The 17,678-nt window shown below is 46.4% G+C and overlaps 1 protein-coding gene across 1 annotated transcript in view; it reads right to left on the bottom strand.

The window, feature by feature from the left end:
* SH3RF3 (SH3 domain containing ring finger 3) overlaps positions 1-17,678 on the bottom strand; it is a 318,901-nt gene that overhangs the window by 23,593 nt on the left and 277,630 nt on the right. The window lies entirely within an intron of this gene.

Raw genomic sequence — 17,678 nt, 5'->3', positions numbered from 1 at the left:
GGAAGAGTTTAAGAAGCGCTCTGTGCACAGGGCAGATGAGTTATCCTGGGCCGTGCATTAGTTTATCTCCTACGACTAACCTCTTGGGGCCATCCTACTGGGGATATGGAGGCTGAGACAGTGAGGGGTGGGTGGAAAAGGGAGGGCGTCGGACCCCATCCCAGCATCCCAGCCTGTCCTGGAGCAGGTGACTCCGACGGCAGCCCCCTCACCAACGGAGTGCCACAGCACTGCCTCACTCAGATCTAGCAGAGCTCCAGAAAATACAGTCTTACAGGTGGTGCGGGAGTCGGCAGGAGTCTCCTGCGAACACAGCCTGGACTCACCCGTGGCGAGAGCTGCAGGGCTCGGCGATCATCCTTTCGGGTGCTGTCATTTATTGATGAGGAAATAAGTCATCCCAAAGTAACCTCGTTTTCTTTTTGTTTTGAGGTCCCGGGGCCCTTTGATGAGGGGGTACTAGCAGCCTGTGAGCCACAGCCCTGCCACGCCAGAGGACAGGAAGGAGCCTCGTGGGCGAGACAGGCTCAGCTATACCCCTGGAATAGTGTTCCCTGATATTAAAATGGTTGCCATTAAGTGACTCCACCTGGCAGGATAAAGCACAACAGCTCACAGGTGCATTCTGTAGCTCACACATCTAGAAAATGCTTCGAGAACCCTGCTGCCTAGACCCAGACCCTCCACAGAGGCATGACTGAGATGGTCTGTGGTCACAGTGGGCAAATGCCTGGCCCCGAATTTCACACATACCCAACTGCTGGAGGAACCCCGGTTTGCTTCCTGAGGAAAATCGCAGTTTTCTGGCCTTTCTTCATGAGACCTGGGTATTCTTTTGTCTGGCAAAGACATATCGGTCATATCAGCTTTTCAGTGTTTGCAGAGAATGCCAGCCTTATTATTAATATTATTTGCTTGTTGGGTTTCTGGAGGTTGTGGATTTGTCTTTAATCAAAAGTATATGAGACCAGTGCTGCGATGTGACTCTGAGCTGTCTGGGCCTGGCGCCCAATGGCTTGGCAGGGGGCAGTCAGGTGCAGAGGACATACTGACACACTTCGATGAGGCACATTCAGGTTAGCGTAAGTACATTCTGTGATGTGCACACAATGACAAAATTGCCTGCTGATGTATTTCTCAGAACATACCCTGTTGTTAAGCAACGCATGACTGTATCCAGTTTTGATCAATGAGTTGTGGGAAATTTTGTGAGCGAAAGTGATGAATCTGGGCTGAAACATTAAACTGGTGTTTAAGATGCTCTTGCTTTGGATCTGTTCCTTGGCCTGTCCTGACTGACGCATGGCAGATATGTAAGGGTCAGAGCAGAGAGGCGGCAGAGTAGGGCTGAATCAAAGCAGAGGTGCTGTTTCAGATACTGACTCCCAAAGAGATATGGAAATCATGGTCACCCCTTTTTCTGGCTCTAAAATCTATATATTCAAAAAAACATGTTCATTTTTTAAATAAAGATGTCCCCATGTTTTTTACACCTTTGATGAGTTCTGACATAGCAGAGCTCAGTGCTGCAGCCCATGATCGGGGGTGATGTACCTGCCCCTGCCCTTGGCATGGGTTCGCGCCCCTCTGCCATCCTTCCTGGTGCCTCCCTGGACCTGGGAAGCCACTGAGCTGCTTCCTGCCATGAAACAGGAGTCTGCATGTTCCAAAGTGTTATGTAAATGGAACCATCCAGTAGGTGTTCTTTTCTCCTGTCTGGTTTAATGATGTTGTGCTTTATTTCTATCATTGTACGTTCGCTCACATGTTTCTTTTCATTGCTGAGTAGTGTTCCATTGCATGGGTGTGCTAGTTTGTTCCTCCCTTCATCAGCTGCTTGACATTTGGGCTGTTTCCAGTGCGGGGTTGTCACAAATGAAGCTGCTACGATCACTCACGTTCAAGCCTTCATATAGGCATGTGTTTTCATTTCTTCTGGGAGTGGAATGGCTGAGTCGTAGGTGGTAAGTTTAACCTCTTAAAAACTGCTAACTTCTGTCCCAAGGGGTGAGCCATCTCATATTCCCTCCAATAGTGGAGGACAGTTCTCAGTCTGACTCCTTAAATACTTGGCATCTCTCCCCTCCCTCCCAGAACATCTATACACATATACAAACCTACATACTTCTAAGGAGTGTCTATATAAAAATACACACAAGTGATGTAGGGAAAATACTAGCCTTATCTTCATTGCAAAATGGCTTTCCTGTCTCTCTGGTCAAGTCAACTATCCTCCCTCTTGTCCCCTCCCTCCTTGTCTTTAACCACGATGTAGCTGTGTGTGGTATTCGAGCCCTTTCAGAGAGAAGGCCACTCCTGCTCCACACAGCCTCTGAGACCCTCCACCTCCCATGGGCCTCCCGGCTTCCATCCTCACCCTCCCTGCCTGCCTGGCAGGCCCGCTGCTCTCTCTGTAAAAGGGTGAATGTGACCATATCACTATCAGAAACCACCAAGGCTCCTGCTGTACTCAGAGTAGAATCCAGACCCTCCACCATACCTCAAGGCTTCCCTTGCCAGCCTGCCGGCCTCTGACACCCCTCTCTGCCAACTGCCCCTCCCTCTCACCTGCTCTGGACCAAGCGCCCAACACATGCTGTCCCCATCTGGAACATCCCCCCTGCACGGCTGCCTCCATCCTTCATTTGGCCTCTGTCTAGAACCTCATGACCCTCCTGATGCCTTGCTCAGGTTTCCTCACCTCTGTGTACAAGCACCTAGATGGACGTTTGTTAATTCTTTCTCACGTGTTTGTCCATCCCTCACTAGAACGTCAGCTCCAGGAGGGCAGGGACGTCACTTGTTTTGTTCACCACTGGATCCCAATGCCAAGAAACATGCCTGAGACACAGCTGCTCAGTAAATAGTTCCGGGATAAATAAATGTCTAGGATCCGTGAGGACTATTCAGTGATCTGCATTTGTTTAATACAGATTTTTAAAAGTCATTGGTTGGAGACTTCAACACCCCTCTGTCATTGATGGACAGATCGAGTAGGCAGAAGATCAGTAAGACACATTTGAACTCAACAGAACCATCAGTCAACTGGATCTAATTGACACTCACAGACTACTGCCTCCAGCACCAGCAGAATACACATTCTTCTCAAGCTCACATGGGACATTTACCAAGAAAGACCATCTTCTGGGCCATAAAACACATTTTTACAAATTTAAAAGGATAGAAATCTTATACTTTATCCTCTCAGAACATAATGGAATTACACAAGAAATCAATAACAGAAAGGTAGCTGGAGAATCCCAAAGTACTTCAAGATTAAACATACTTCTGAATATGGTTCAAAGAAGAAATCTCAAGAGTAGTTTTTAAAATATTTTAAATTAAATAAAATTGAAAGTAAAACTTAAAATACGTGGGATATAGCAAAAGCATTACTTAGAGAAAGATTTATAGCATTGAATACATGTACTAGAAAAGAAGACAGGCTTCCACCTTAGGTAACTTGAAAAAGAACAACAAATTAAATCCTAAGTGAACAGAATAAGAGAAATAATAAAAATTAGAGCAGAAATGAATGACATTGAAAATAGGAAATGGATAAAGAAAATCAATGAAACACAAAAGCTGGTTCTTTGAAAAGATCAATAAAATGATAAGCCCTCTAGCTAAGCAAACTAAGAAAAAAAGAGAGAAGACACAAGTTACTAATATCAGAAATGAAAGAGGAGGCATCCCTACAGATCTTATAGACATTAAAATAATAGTAAAGTAATATTATGAATAACTCTATGGCTACAAAATTGATAAGCTAGATGAAATGAACCAATTCTTTGAAAAACACAAACATAAATAGACAATCTTAATAGGCTTATATCTATTAAAGAAATTGAATCAATAATTAATTATCTTCCAAAACTGAAAGCACCAGGCCCAGATAGGTTCACTAGTAAATTCTACAAACACTAAGAAAGAAATTATGCCAATTCTCTACAATCTCTTCCAGAATATAAAAGCAGAAGAAATTCTTCCTTATTCTATGAGGCCAGCATTACCCTATTATAAAACCAGACAAAGGTATTATAAGAAAAGAAAACTATAGATTAATATCTCTCATGATCATAGATGCAAAACTCTTCAGCAAAATAGTTGAAAAGTGAACCCAACAATTTATAAAAATAATTATACACTACGATCAAGTGGGATTTATCCTGGGTACACATGGCTGGTTCAATATTTAAAAATCAATTATGTAATCCATCACATCAACAAGCTAAAGAAGAAAAATCAAATGCTCTTATCAGTAGATGCAGAAAAAGCATTTGATAAAATTGAACACCCATTCATGATGAAAACTCTCAGTAAACTAAAAATTGAGGGGACTGTCTCAAGTTCATAAAGAATACTTACAAAAAACCCACAGCTAACTTCATATTTAATGGTGAGAAACTAGGAGCTTTCTCACTAAGATCAGGAACCAGGCAAGGATGTCTCCTCTCACCATTTCTTTTTAACATTGTACTGGAAGATCTAGCTAATGCAATAAGACAAGAAAAGGAAATAAAAGGTATACATATTGGGAAGGAAGGAATAAAACTGTCTTTGTACACAGATGACATGATGTCTTTGTAGAAAATTTGAAAGAATAAACTCCCAAACTTCCTGGAACTAATAAGCATTATAGCAAGGTTGCAAGATACAAAGTTAATATACAAAAGCTGATTGGTCTCTGATATGCCAGCAATGAATAATTGACATTTGAAATAAAAACCACAAAGCCATTTACATTAGCAACCCCCCAAAAGACATACTTAGGTATCAATCTAACAAAATGTGTATAACATTTATGTGAGGGAAACTATAAAACTCTGATAAAAGAAATCAAAGAATTAAAAAAATGGAGAAATATTCCATGCTCATGGAGAGGAAGACTCGATAATGTCAAGATGTTAGTTCTTCCCAGCTTAATGTATAGATTCAACACAATCTTAATAAAAAATCACCACAAATTAGCTGGGCGTGGGGCTCATGTCCATAATACCAGTGATTCGGGAGGCTAAGGCAGGAGGATTGCTTCAGGCCATGAGTTTGAGATCAGTCTGGGCAACATGGTGAGACATCATCTAAAAAAGTTTTTGGTTTTTTTTTTGAGACAGGGTCTCATATATGGCTAATTTTTAATATTTTATGTAGAGACAGGGTCTCACTAGGTTGCCTAGGGTGGTCTCGAACTCCTGACCTCAAGCAATCCTCCTGCCTTGGCCTCCCAAAGTGTTAGGATTACAGGTGTGAACCACTGTGCCTGGCCCTCTAAAACAATTTTTAAAAAAATTAACCAGGTGTGGTGGCATGCACCTGTAGTCCCAGCCACTCAGGAGGCTGAGGCAGGAGGATCACTTGAGCCCAGGAGTTTGAGACTGCAGTGAGCTATGATGACTCCACTGAACTCTAGCCTGGGCAACAGAGAGAGATCCTGTCTCAAAAAAACTAAAAATCACAGCAAGTTATTTTGTGGATATTGGCAAACTGATTCCAAAGTTTATGTGGAGAGGCAAAACACTGAGAATAGCTAATACAATATTGAAGAAAAAGAAAGTCAGAGGACTGACAATACCTGAACTCAGATGTACTACAAAGTTATAGTAATCAAGATGAATTATATTGCCAAAGAATAGACAAACGGATCAATGGAACAGAATAGAGAGCCCAGAAATAGACTTGCACAAATATAGTCAAAGATCTTTGACAAAGAAGCAAAAGCAACACAATGGAGCAAAGACAGACTTTTCAACAAATGGTGCTGGAACAACTGGACATCCACATGCACAAACAAAACAAAATCCAGACACAGACTTTATACTCTTTAGAAAAATTAACTTAAAAATGGATCATAGACCTAAATGTACAATCAAAATTACAAAATTCCTAGAAGATAACATAGGAGAAAATCTAGATGATCTTAGGTTTGGTGATGACTTTTTAGATACAACACTGAAGGCACAATTATGAAATAAATAATAAGTTGGACTTCATTAAAATTAATAACTTGCACTGTGCAAAAGACACTGTCAAGACAATGAGAAGACAAGCCATAAACTGAGAGAAAATATTTGCAAAAGACAACTATGATAAAGGACTGTTATCCAAAACATACAAAGAGCTCTTAACACTCAACAATAAGAAAAGAACCTGATTAAAAACTGGGCAAAGATTGAAACAGACATCTCACCAGAAAAGCTGTACAGAGAGCAAATGAGCATATGGAAAGGCCCAACGTTGCGTCCTTAAGGAACTGCAGATTAAGATGATAGTGAGATGCCACTGCATACCTACTAGGGTGGCAAAAATCCAAAATGCTGATGACACCAAACAACGACTCCATTGCTGATGGGAATGCAAAATGGTGCAGTCACTTTGGGAGACAGTTCGCAGTTTCTTACAAAATTAAACATACACTTACCAATCTCGGCACATACTCTTACATAATCTTACCATACTCTTAGCAATCTCCCTCCTTGCTATTTACCTAAATGAGTTGAAAACTTATGTCCACATAAAAACCTGCACACGATGTTTACAGCAGCAGGATTCATAACTGCCAAAACTTGGAAGCAACTAAGATGTCCTTTGGTAAGTGAACAGATAAATAAACTGTAGTATATCCAGACAATGGAATATTATTCAGCAATTAAAAGAAATGAGCTACTAATCTATGAGAAGACATGGAGGAAACTTAAATGCATATCACTAAGTGAAAGAAGCTAATCTGAAAAACTTACATTGTGTATGAATCCAACTACATGACAGTCCGGAAAAGGCAAGTCTATGAAAACAGTAAAAAGACCAGTGGTTGTCGGGAGTTACTGGGAGTGGGGGGGTGGGGTGGGGATGGATAGGTGGAGCAAGAGGATTTTTAGGGCAGTAACACTATTTTGTATGATATTATAATGGTGGATACATGTATCATACATTTGTCAAAACCCATAGATTGGACAACGCCAACAGTGAACCCTAAGGTAAACTATGGACACTGGGTGATGAGGATGTGTCAATGTAGGTTCAGCAATTGTAACACATGTACCATTTTGGGGTAGGATGTTGACAGCGGGGAGGTTGTGTATATGTGGGGGAGGGGGTATATGGGAATTTCTGTATTTTCTGCTCTATTTTCTGTGAACCAAAATTTGCTCTAGAAAATAAAGCCTCTTTTTTAAAAAGTCTTGGGAGGATGACTTCCAATATTGGAACGGCTATTTTTAGAAAAGGAAATAGATTGTGAGTAGGAGAACTGATAGAAGTGGATCAACTCTGCAGAATGTATATGTATATATGTGAGTCTATGTATGTGTACATGTCTTTATGTGTGTATGCATATATGAATGTATATGTATGTGTTTTTATACACATGTGAATGTGTGTCTGTGTGTAGTATTCACATTTGTGTGTATGTGTATGTAAATGAATATTCATATATGCATGCAAATGTGTGTGCATATATGCACACATGTCTATGTGTATGCTTGTGTGTGTGTATGTGTATCTATGTGTGTAGACTTTAAACTCAACAAGAGGATGAGTCTTTTAACAGGTCAGTCCAGCCATAAAACAGATACCTTCATTAAGTAGTGAGCTCCCTGTCCCTGGAGGTATTTTAGCAGAACCTGAATGATCCCTTAGCATCCCTAGAAATGCTGCAGACAGGGCTGCTGGGTTGGTAGGGGCTGGTGGAGCTGCCAGTGCAGGTGACATGCCTCCATTCCAGGGCTAAGCTCTGTGGATTGGGGGCCCTGGTGAGCAAGGGTCTCTGCATCCTCTCCTGGTGATCTCTTGCTGGGCACACTTTGTACAGGTGCCTTTTCCACAGAGTAGACTCTGAATGTTCACTCCCTACCCTGTCTATGCCACCTCTGGCTCCCAGGACCCTGAAAGCCCAGCTCAGGGAATCAGAGAGTTTTGACGGTGAGAAAGGAGCCTCCTTGATGGACGATATGCTGTCATGCTGAGAAATGGACCATTTCCCTGCATCTCTCAGTGTCGCTGAGGGCATCCTTCTCCATGATCTTAGTATTTTTGTAACATAAATATTTGAAGCCATGTCTCTCTAAGGTGTTAAATGGTTTAGATGACTTGATTGCAGCGGAAACAAATGTTTCCTCTCCTATAAGCCTTGGAAAATTGATGGCTTCTTCCCCATTGCTGTCAAAGCACCTGTTTATTACCAAGTTACACAATAATCAGAAATTTGCAATGATTCATATTCTCCCCCACCCCAGGAGGGTCCAGAGGACACACCTCTCACCATACCTATGAGAAACAGGTTTGTTGGGGGAGACCCGGCACCCTTGAGGAGCTCTGTGGTTGTGCTTCTCTGCAGGCCAACTTACAGAGGGACTGTGGCCACTGAATTGGGAAACCTGGGAGAAAATGGATCCTGGAGTGGCAGGGGCCAAGTGGTGGCACTTAAGTTGCCAAAGACAAGGCGGCAATACCGTAAGATAAGTTTACTGTCACAGACAGCAGAGTCAAAGCAGTAATCAACTAGGAGTGGCTGGTTGATTATGTTCCTATAAGAGAAACAAGCAGTTTAGTTGATTCTTACTCCATCTATATAAACAGAAGAGTTCTGGGTCTAGTGAACAAACGTCTAATTTCAATCACGACCCCTCAATCAATTCTCAGAGTTGACTTAATTTATAGGCCCAGAACCCCTTGAATTTGCAGGCCAGTCCCCTTGACGAAAGAGCCCAACACCAGGCCAAAAATTCATACTTTTAGTTATTCTCCCAGCCTTTTGCAGAGGGCCCTGCACTCCCAGGGTAACTGCACTGGGGAAAAGAAGATAATCAGACTTTTCAGGGCCTGTTGGACACTGAGTCTGAACCGACACTAACTCTGCGAGAGCCACGCGTCACTGGTTTGCCATCAGGGCAGAGGCTTATGGAGGATGGGTGACCAGTGTAGTTTTATCTCAGGTCCTCCTTGCAATGGGCCCAGGGTGTCCTCGAACCCATTCTGTGTTTTCCCCGAGTTCTGGCATGTGTAATTGGTCTGGGCATACTCAGCGACTGGCACAATCCCCGCGCTGGTTGCCCGACCTGTGGAGTGGGGGCTCTTACAGTGGGAAAGGCCAGTGGAAGCCACTAGAACTTCCTCTGCCTAGGAAAATAGTAAGACACAAGCGAAGCTGCCTTCCTGGAGAGACTGAAGGGATCAGTGCCACCATCAAGGGCATGATGGATATAGAGCTGGTCCCCCCACATGGTCAAGCAACTTGCTTGTGTGGCCTGTGTAGAAACAAATGGATTTGAAGGATTATAGTGGATTATCATGAGCTTAACCAGGTGGTTACTCAACTGCAGCTGCTACACCAGATGTGCTTTCATCGCTTGAGCAAATGAACACATCACATCGCCTGCTACCTGGCCTGCGGCAGTTGATCTGGCAAACGCGTTTTTGTCAGTAAAGGCCACCAGAAGCAGTTTGCTTTCAGCTGGCAGGGCCAGCAACACACCTTCACTGTCCTACCGTGGGTACATCAACTCTCTGGCCCTGTGTCCTAATTTAGTTCTCAGAGACCTCGATCACCTCTCCCTCCCACAAGGTCTCACACTGGCCCATCGCATGGATGACTTTATGCTGATTGAACCTGCAGAGCAAGAAGTAGCAACTGCTGTAGATTTATCGGTAAGACATTTGCATGTCAGAGGGTGGGAAATACATCTGCCTGAAATTCAGGGACCTTCTACCTCAGTGAAATTCCTAGGGGTCCAGTGGTGTGGGGCATGTCGAGATAACCCTTGTAAGGTGAAGGACAAGATGTTGCATCTGGCCCCTCCTACAGCCATAAAAAAGGGGAAAAATGCCTAGTGGGCCTCTTTGGATTTCGGAGACAACATATTCCTCATCTGGGTGTGCTTTCTGGCCCATTTACTAAGTGACCCCAAAAGTGCTATTTTTGAGTGGGGCCCAGAACAGAAAGCTCTGCAGCAGGTCTGGGCTGTTGTGCAAGCTGCTCTGCCACCTGGGCCATATGACCCAGCAGACCCAATGGCATCAAGGTGTTAGTGACAGATAGTGATGCTGTTTGGAGCCTTTGGCAGGCCCCATAGGCGAATCACAGCGGAGGCCCTTTGGATTTTGGAACAAAGCCCTGCCATCCTCTTCAACAACCACTGTCCTTTTGAGAAACAGCTTTTGTTTTGCTACTGGGTCTTAGTAGAGATTGGACACTTAGCCATTTGCCACCAAGTTACCAAGGGACCTGAGCTGCCCCTCATGAACTGGTGTCATGTGACTCACTGAGCCACACAGTTGGGCATGAACAAGAGTACTCAGCCTCTTTCCTCAGCCACCTTGCCACTGCCCAATGGGCTCGTGACCAAAGTGGCCATGGTGGATGGAGGTTACACGTGGGTTCAGCAACATGGACTTCCACTCGGCAACACTGACCTAGCTACGGCCACCACTGAGTGCCCAGTCCACCTGCAGCAGAGACCACACTGAGCCCTCGACAGGGACCATTCCCCAGGTGATCTCCAAGCTATTTAGTGGCAGGCTGGTCACACTAGGCCACTTCCATCATGGAAGGGGCAGTGCCGTTTTGACCTTGCTGGAATAGACACTCTGGATATGGATTTGCCTTCCCTGCACACAGTGCTTCTGCCACTACTAACATCCACGGACACAGAATGCCTTAGCCACCATCATGGTGCTCCACATGCTGCTCATCAAGGACAGCAAATGAAGTGCAGCAGTAGACCCGTGCTCACGGAATCCACTGTCTCACCATGTCCCCATCATGCTACCGCGGCTGGCTTGACAGAATGGCGGAATGGCCTTTTAAAGTCCCAGTTACAGCTCCAGCCAGGTGACAATACCTTGCCAGGCTGGGGCAGTGTTCTCCAGGAGGCTGGATGTACTCTGAACCCACATCTTACTTATGGCTCTTTCTCCCACGGCCGGGATCCACCGGCGCAGGAATCAGAAGTGCAAAGGGGAGTGGCTCCTCTCAGCCCCTCCTGACCCCGCCGGCAGCATTTTTGCTTCCTGTTCCCACTACATTATGCTCTGCTGGTGTAGAGGTCTTAGTTCCAGAGGGAGGAATGATTCCACCAGGAGACACAACAATGGTTCCTTTTAACTGAAAGTTTTCTGGGGAAAGGGTTTGTGCATTTTTGGTTGCGCTTAGAGTAGTTGTATCATGTTAGGCAGAAGCAGGACTTTGTTATTGTCTTTATTTGGAGACTAAGTATGGTTTACTTAGTTGACAAAGGGTAGACACTGATGGTTAGTTTTATGTGTCAACTTGGTTAGGTGCCCAGTTGTTTGGTCAAACACTAATCTAGTATTGTAAGGATATTTTGTAAATGTGTTTAACAGCTACACCCGCTGACTTTGAGTAAAGGAGATTACTTAAAGTGTGCACCTTGAAAATGCGGGGGGAGCCTTAAGACCATCTGAGGTGTCCCGGGACAAAGATTTTCTGCCTCGAGATGGCAGCATCAACTCCAGACTGAGCTTCCAGCCTGCTGGCCTGCCCCAGAGATTTTGGACTTGCCAGCCTCTGCAATTGCATGCTTCAACTCCTTGAAATAAATTATGTGTCATCTATCTATCTATCTATCTATCTATCTATCTATCTGCTTTTGGTTCTGTTTCTCTGCAGACCCCTGACGGATACAAACTAATAATTAATTTTTATAACATTTCCATGAGTAGCAAAAGACAATATTTCCATTTTAATTCTAAACAGACTGAATCTAAGGGATTTGTAAGGTGACATGAAGTGAAGGAGAGAACCAGCAGGAGCTGGAAGGACATTACTGCTGGTCTTATGAGCAGATCCCACAGCAATGACATTTTCATTAAGCTGACCCATTAGTTCTGAGACAGAGATAGCGTGAACCCTCTGAAAAGATTAATGAGTTTCATTCTCATGCTATATGCAAATGTGTCTTGCAATTTATTAAGCGTATCCTGGAAGGACTTGCTAAGCACCTAACATATCAGGCAAATAAAAATCAAGTCTGCCCCTAGAGTGACTTCACCCTGGGGGGAAATGACAGTATAAAGCCGCCTTATTGCACTGGGCTGAGGTGCACCCCGCCGCCATCACCACGGCCTGGGTGCCTGGACAAAACACAGTAAACCACAGCAAGCAGAAAAATGACACCAGCACTCTCCTGTTCTTTTCTGGCATGGCCCTCGGTTGTGTGGCCACGTGGAAAGCACCCACAGGTTCTCTAGAATGTCTGGAGGTGCCCCATCATGCTGACATTGGCTGCCCTCTGGGAGGGGCAGTCTGTTGGGTCCCATCCGTGGGCACCCCCTTCTGGTGTGGTCTGTGGGGTGTGTGATGTATTCCTTCTGAACAGATCCCATCAGCTGATTTTCCCTGGGCATGGAACACTGGAAAAAATATCCCATGTCTTTATGAGCAACATGAGAATACATTAATTGAAAAGGAAGACAGTCACAGCAGTAGAAGTTTGCAGGAGAACGGAATCTAGACTTGACGCGGGAATGGCGTGCACCCAGTGGCTGCGGCCACTCAGCGTCTGCATCTCCCTCCCCAGTGTCACATGCTCCTCCCGCTTGGGCACGAGGGCCAGGTCCCCCAACAACCCTGATCAGTTATCAGTTATTGCCCTCTGGGGAGAGTGACAGAACCCCCACAGCTATTACACATGACTAACAAATCCTTTTCCATTTCTGGAGTTTATTACTATCTTAAAATGAATTTTGGCTTAATGCTTTGCAGTTGAAGCCCTATTTCTGAGTAGTAGTTTTCTTGGGTTTCCACATGGTTCGGGTGGGAACGTATGTATGTCAGGTATAAAACTGAAACCTTAAAAGTCCTTTTCTATCCATGTTTCCTGGTGGACATAGGAAAAATGAGCCAGGAAATGGAATCTGTAGTGGTTAAGGAGACGAATAAATAACATTCCACAAACAGACTGCATCAATCAATTAGGATTCCTTTTTAACAGCCTACATTTCTTGCTTTGGTGATGATAATTGCATTTTTTCTAAAATTGCAAAAGCAAATCCATTTTTGATCTTTTAGAGAAGGCTCGGGATATTATATAGTTTTATATCTGTATCTATCTTATAATCCTTATGGGATCTAGACTTCAGTTAACTATCAAATTTCTACTAATAATTTCTAATATTTTTGTCCTAAATACTATGGCCACGTGGCTATGCATTTGTGAAATTAACCAATTTTCTCCTCCTAACAACTCAGGGTGGTAGGTGCTATCATCCCCATTTTATAGATGAGGGAACTGAGGCATAGGAGGGGAAGGAGCTTGCTCCAAGTCACATGGTTAGTAACCGGAAGAGTCCCAATTCACAGCCAGCACAGGCCCCAGATCCGCCCTCTATGCTAATTAACACTTGTGCCTTCTTTCTCCAAATCCCAGCTTCACTCAGTTCCAGTGTCGATAATCACAAAACAAAACGAAAAGTTGCAAACATATCTAATTGTTCTAATTCGTGAAACATCTGTTATGACGTTTCTGAAGAGAAATTGAACCACACATAGTGTTTTATACAGGTGTATGAAAATCTCAGTGACGCACATACGTGTCATCTGGACTGAAAAGTCAAAACCTGAATGACATGTCTGTGTGTCATCCAACACCAATGTGTTAATTATGTAGGTCATGCCATCCACGTGGACTTGGCCAAGTGGTTCACTGTCACACGGCCCCATGGTTGAGTCCGATGTGGAAGCAGAGGGCAGACACCTCAGGCCCACCCTCCCAGCTCCCAGGCCAACCTCATGGCCTCCTGCCAGCCACTACCTTGGACACCTCACTGTGGGCTCTTGCCATGCATTGGGGAGGTCACCGCAGTCAGCACACTGGGGCTGAGACAGCCAATGACAGAGGGGCTGTGCTCCCTCCACTGCTGACGCTGTGTGACCCCAGGCAAGTATCTCAACATCTCTGAGCTGCAGGAACATCAAGGAAAATGGCGAGTTTACTGAAAAGATCTTTCAAGACTCTTTCCAGTTGCAATATTCTATTACTCAGTGAAACTGAAACTGCTGCATCCATATGCAGAAAAGAAACTTTCTTCTGGCCCATAAAGTAAGGAGCTTCCCATAAGTCATGGGAGTGAAAACTTACTGGCAGTAGTTTTTCCACCTTTCTTCAGTCCACAAATGCCACCAGATGCCTTCTACGAGCAAGACAGTCCTTAGGGGCTGATGATTAGGGCTTTGAGACTTTTTTGAAATAACTTTTGTATCAGGACTCAGCACGCACAACAGCAGCAACAGCAACACAACAACAAAAGTTTCCCCCAATATACTGCCCCCCTACTGTGTGCTAGGCATGCAGGTCTATTTTACTCTGTCTCATTCTATCCATCCCATCCGGCCTAAATAAGAACGTTGGTTGACATCACTCCATTGTCATTTCGCTCCTGTGATTTGAAGAATGCTGCTGCAGGGCTCACGCAAAGCGCAAGCACCTCCCGGGAACCTCAGCAGCGACGAGAGCTCTGAACCAACGTCAGGCGACCAGCGCATGCGCTCTCCCAGAGCGGGGCGCGGTGACTGCAAGGCAGCAAGGCGTCCAGACCTCAGAGGAGGCGGGAGCCCCGGGAGCCCCACTCATGCCCCGTGCTCGGGCCTTACGTCCCACCCTCTGCCCAGCCCCCAGAGGGAGGGCGTTCACAGAGCTGAGCAGCAGCTGTAGCGAGCACCCCGGCCCCACAAGCCACCTGCCACAGGCCCTGCCGTCAGCCACGTCCTCTGCCTCTGCACGGGCAGGGCTGTCCCTCAGCTGGAGCTCCTCCCGCCTGTCCCTTAGGAAGTCTCCCTGCCCAGGGCTGACCAGCCCCCTTCTCAGGGACCCTCTGCTCCCTCACACAGGCCTGGCACACTCTCCTGTTTACCAGTCACCTGTGCAGTTACCTGTGCTGGACTCTGGCTCCCCAAGGCCAGGGCTGAAGCTCCCATTGCTATGGACCCGTGCCTGGACTCTGCTGGGAACATCTACCTGCTCCCTGTAATACACAGACCAGCAGGGGCATCGGGGACAAGCAAGTGACGGCTGGCTGGGGGGTCAGGGACGCTGCTGCCACCCCAGAGGAGGGCCTGGCACCTTCTCCTTCAGAGGACTTTTCCTGAGGCATGGCTGGTCCATGTCCCCTAGTGCTGACAGGCCCAAAAGGCCTCAAAAGCAGAAAACTGTCCCTGATGGACACAGTATGTTATTTCAAGCACAGAATTAATTTTTCAAGTGCAAAAGGATAACATAAACCCCGCAGACCATCTTCTTAAAAGTCTGACTATGGGGATGGACACGCTTGAAGCTCTTTCTCAGGTTGGGCAAAGGCAATACATGTAACCTAAACATTTGTACCCCTGTAATATGCTGAAATAAAAAAAAAGTCTGACTGGATTTGGGCTCTACTCTGTGATTGGTGGGTTCCACAAGACTATTCCAAAAGCTCTATCCAGTCTCTTCTTCACATGGGCCTGGGGTGGGGGAAGAGTGACGGACGCCTGGCCTCAGGGCAGCCCCGCAGGGAGCCCGTGACCGGGCAGGTGGGTGGACGAGCGCCTGCAGGAGTACCTGAGAGGCTCCTGCACACGCTGGCAGACCCAGGTCCGGGACTCGGGCTAAAGAAGGAATTGCCACGCTGTCAGCACTGCCTCACCCCCAGGGCCTGCACGCCACGTCGGGCTACGCAGGGCTGACTTGCAAGGCCTGCCGGGAGCAGGGCTCAAAGACCCAATCTCTGTGGGTATAACGGGCGAGCACCAGCCTCCCCGGGTCCCTCACCATAGCAACAGGAGCCTCACAACCCAGCGCTGGACTGGGACCTCTGCCTTCTCAAACACCCAGGGATTGAGGAGCATAAGTTTCCAGGCTCCTAGGAGAAAACTGTCCCCCACCCTACCTCTGGCACCCAGGAGCGCCGTCAATCATGGCTTTTCTCTTGCACATGCTGGGAAGTGTCTGGATGGGATTTCAGCAGAGCTGGGCACTATGAAACCACGCTGGACAGCAGAGCTGGGAGCTCAGAGTCTTTTCCCAAAGAAAATATAATATTAAATGACAGAAATAACTTGGAAAACACTGCTGGATACTTTTAAAAATCCTTTCACCATAGTCAGACACGTGTACATCTATGATGAGGTCACCCAGAAATAGATCTGAAGCCAAGTGCGTCCCCAAAGTTAGCAAAGTCTGTCCAGTGGTGGTCGTGGTGGGTGGGGTGCAGGGATCACACAGGCTTCCTAGTAAGGACTGAAACAACCACCGTCTCCACCCTTCTGCGACAAATGGCAACTGCGGATGCTTTGCGCCTTGCTGTAAATTAAGGAAGATTCAACTGGGAATACAGAAGGCAAAACCCATAACAGGTGGTTTTTAGGCTGGTGCTGTTTTTGTTTGTTTGTTTGAGAAGCAGGGAATGAAAAGCACACATAACGTGCAGAAGGACAACGTGCTACTCTACTGGGGTTCGCTGACCCTCTGGACACACGCTCACTTGGCCTCACACAGACCACGGCCCCTCCTACTTGGAGCCAGCATGGACAGCATCCTGTGTGCCCACAGCCCGCGCCCAGCCCTGAGCCTGGCTGGGTACAGGGGCAGCCCAGGGAACTGTCAGATGAGGAGGAGGCTGAGCTGCTGTATCTGCAGCTTCCATGGAGGAAAGCCCTTCCCAAGGTGTCCTCCCATCTCAGCCTCCTGAGCAGCTGGGACTACAGTCGCGCACCATCACGCCAGGCCTAGAAATGTTTAAGAAATTATAATGGCCCCTCTCTTTCCAAGGCTGTCCCCTGGTTTGTTCTGAGCAGCTCAGAAGAAGGCGATCTTGTCTTCCAGGGAGGATGTCCCAGTGACAGTAGGACTGCAACCCCTATGTCTGCCTCCTGACGAGACCCAGCTACCTCGCCTAACAAGGGCTGCAAGGTGGAAGGGAACAGATTCGGGAGCAAACTGATTTCAAATAGACATGGACACAAAACAGAGCAGCCACTGCACTTCACGCCAGGCACCCTGTGAGCCTGCAGCAGACCCGAGCTTTGCCCCTGAGAGCACAGCTGCAGCGGCTGTGACTGCGGCCTCTTCCACATCAGTGGGCACAGGAGCAACCGTGGCTCTGGACGGGATGACACAGGAGGTCCTGAGGCCCAAGTGCCAACCTGGAGGTCGTGCAGAGTCCGGCTTGGCCCATCTCTATGATGTCCCCAGGCTCCTGCTAAGGACAGGTCGCAAGCAGGGCCTGCCTCCAGGGACCCTATGCGGGGGCCTGACCAGTCCTTGCTGGTTTGGGTAGTGTCCCCGAGGGCGAGGGAGAGGCTGTCCTTGCCATGAACACACCGTCTAGTGTCAAGGGTGCTCATCCAAGCAGTGGCTAATACATCCTAATCCAAAGACTGACTTTACATGGGAAGGTGTCAAAGGACCCACAGAACGTGGTCAAGCCGAGGGAGAACGATACTAAACTGTCCACGCAGCAAGGCTAATAAACAGAGTGGACCCTGCCCGGCTCCAGCTGAGATGCCCTGGTGATACAGCCACAGGCAGCACGGGGGCCTTATGTCCCGGAGAGTTGCTCACTGTATTTCATATGGGCTTCCAAAGACTCGATGTTAAAAAAAAAAGTAAAATATCTCATCAACAATTTAGAAATCTGGATTCTAATCCTGCCTAATCTTATGTCTAGCTGGGTGGCAAGTGGGGCAAGCT

Source organism: Propithecus coquereli, unplaced genomic scaffold (genome assembly GCF_000956105.1).
Source record: "Propithecus coquereli isolate 6110/MARCELLA unplaced genomic scaffold, Pcoq_1.0 Scaffold88, whole genome shotgun sequence".
NCBI classification, from domain to species: domain Eukaryota; kingdom Metazoa; phylum Chordata; class Mammalia; order Primates; family Indriidae; genus Propithecus; species Propithecus coquereli.
This window is presented reverse-complemented; position numbering and strand designations above follow the sequence as displayed.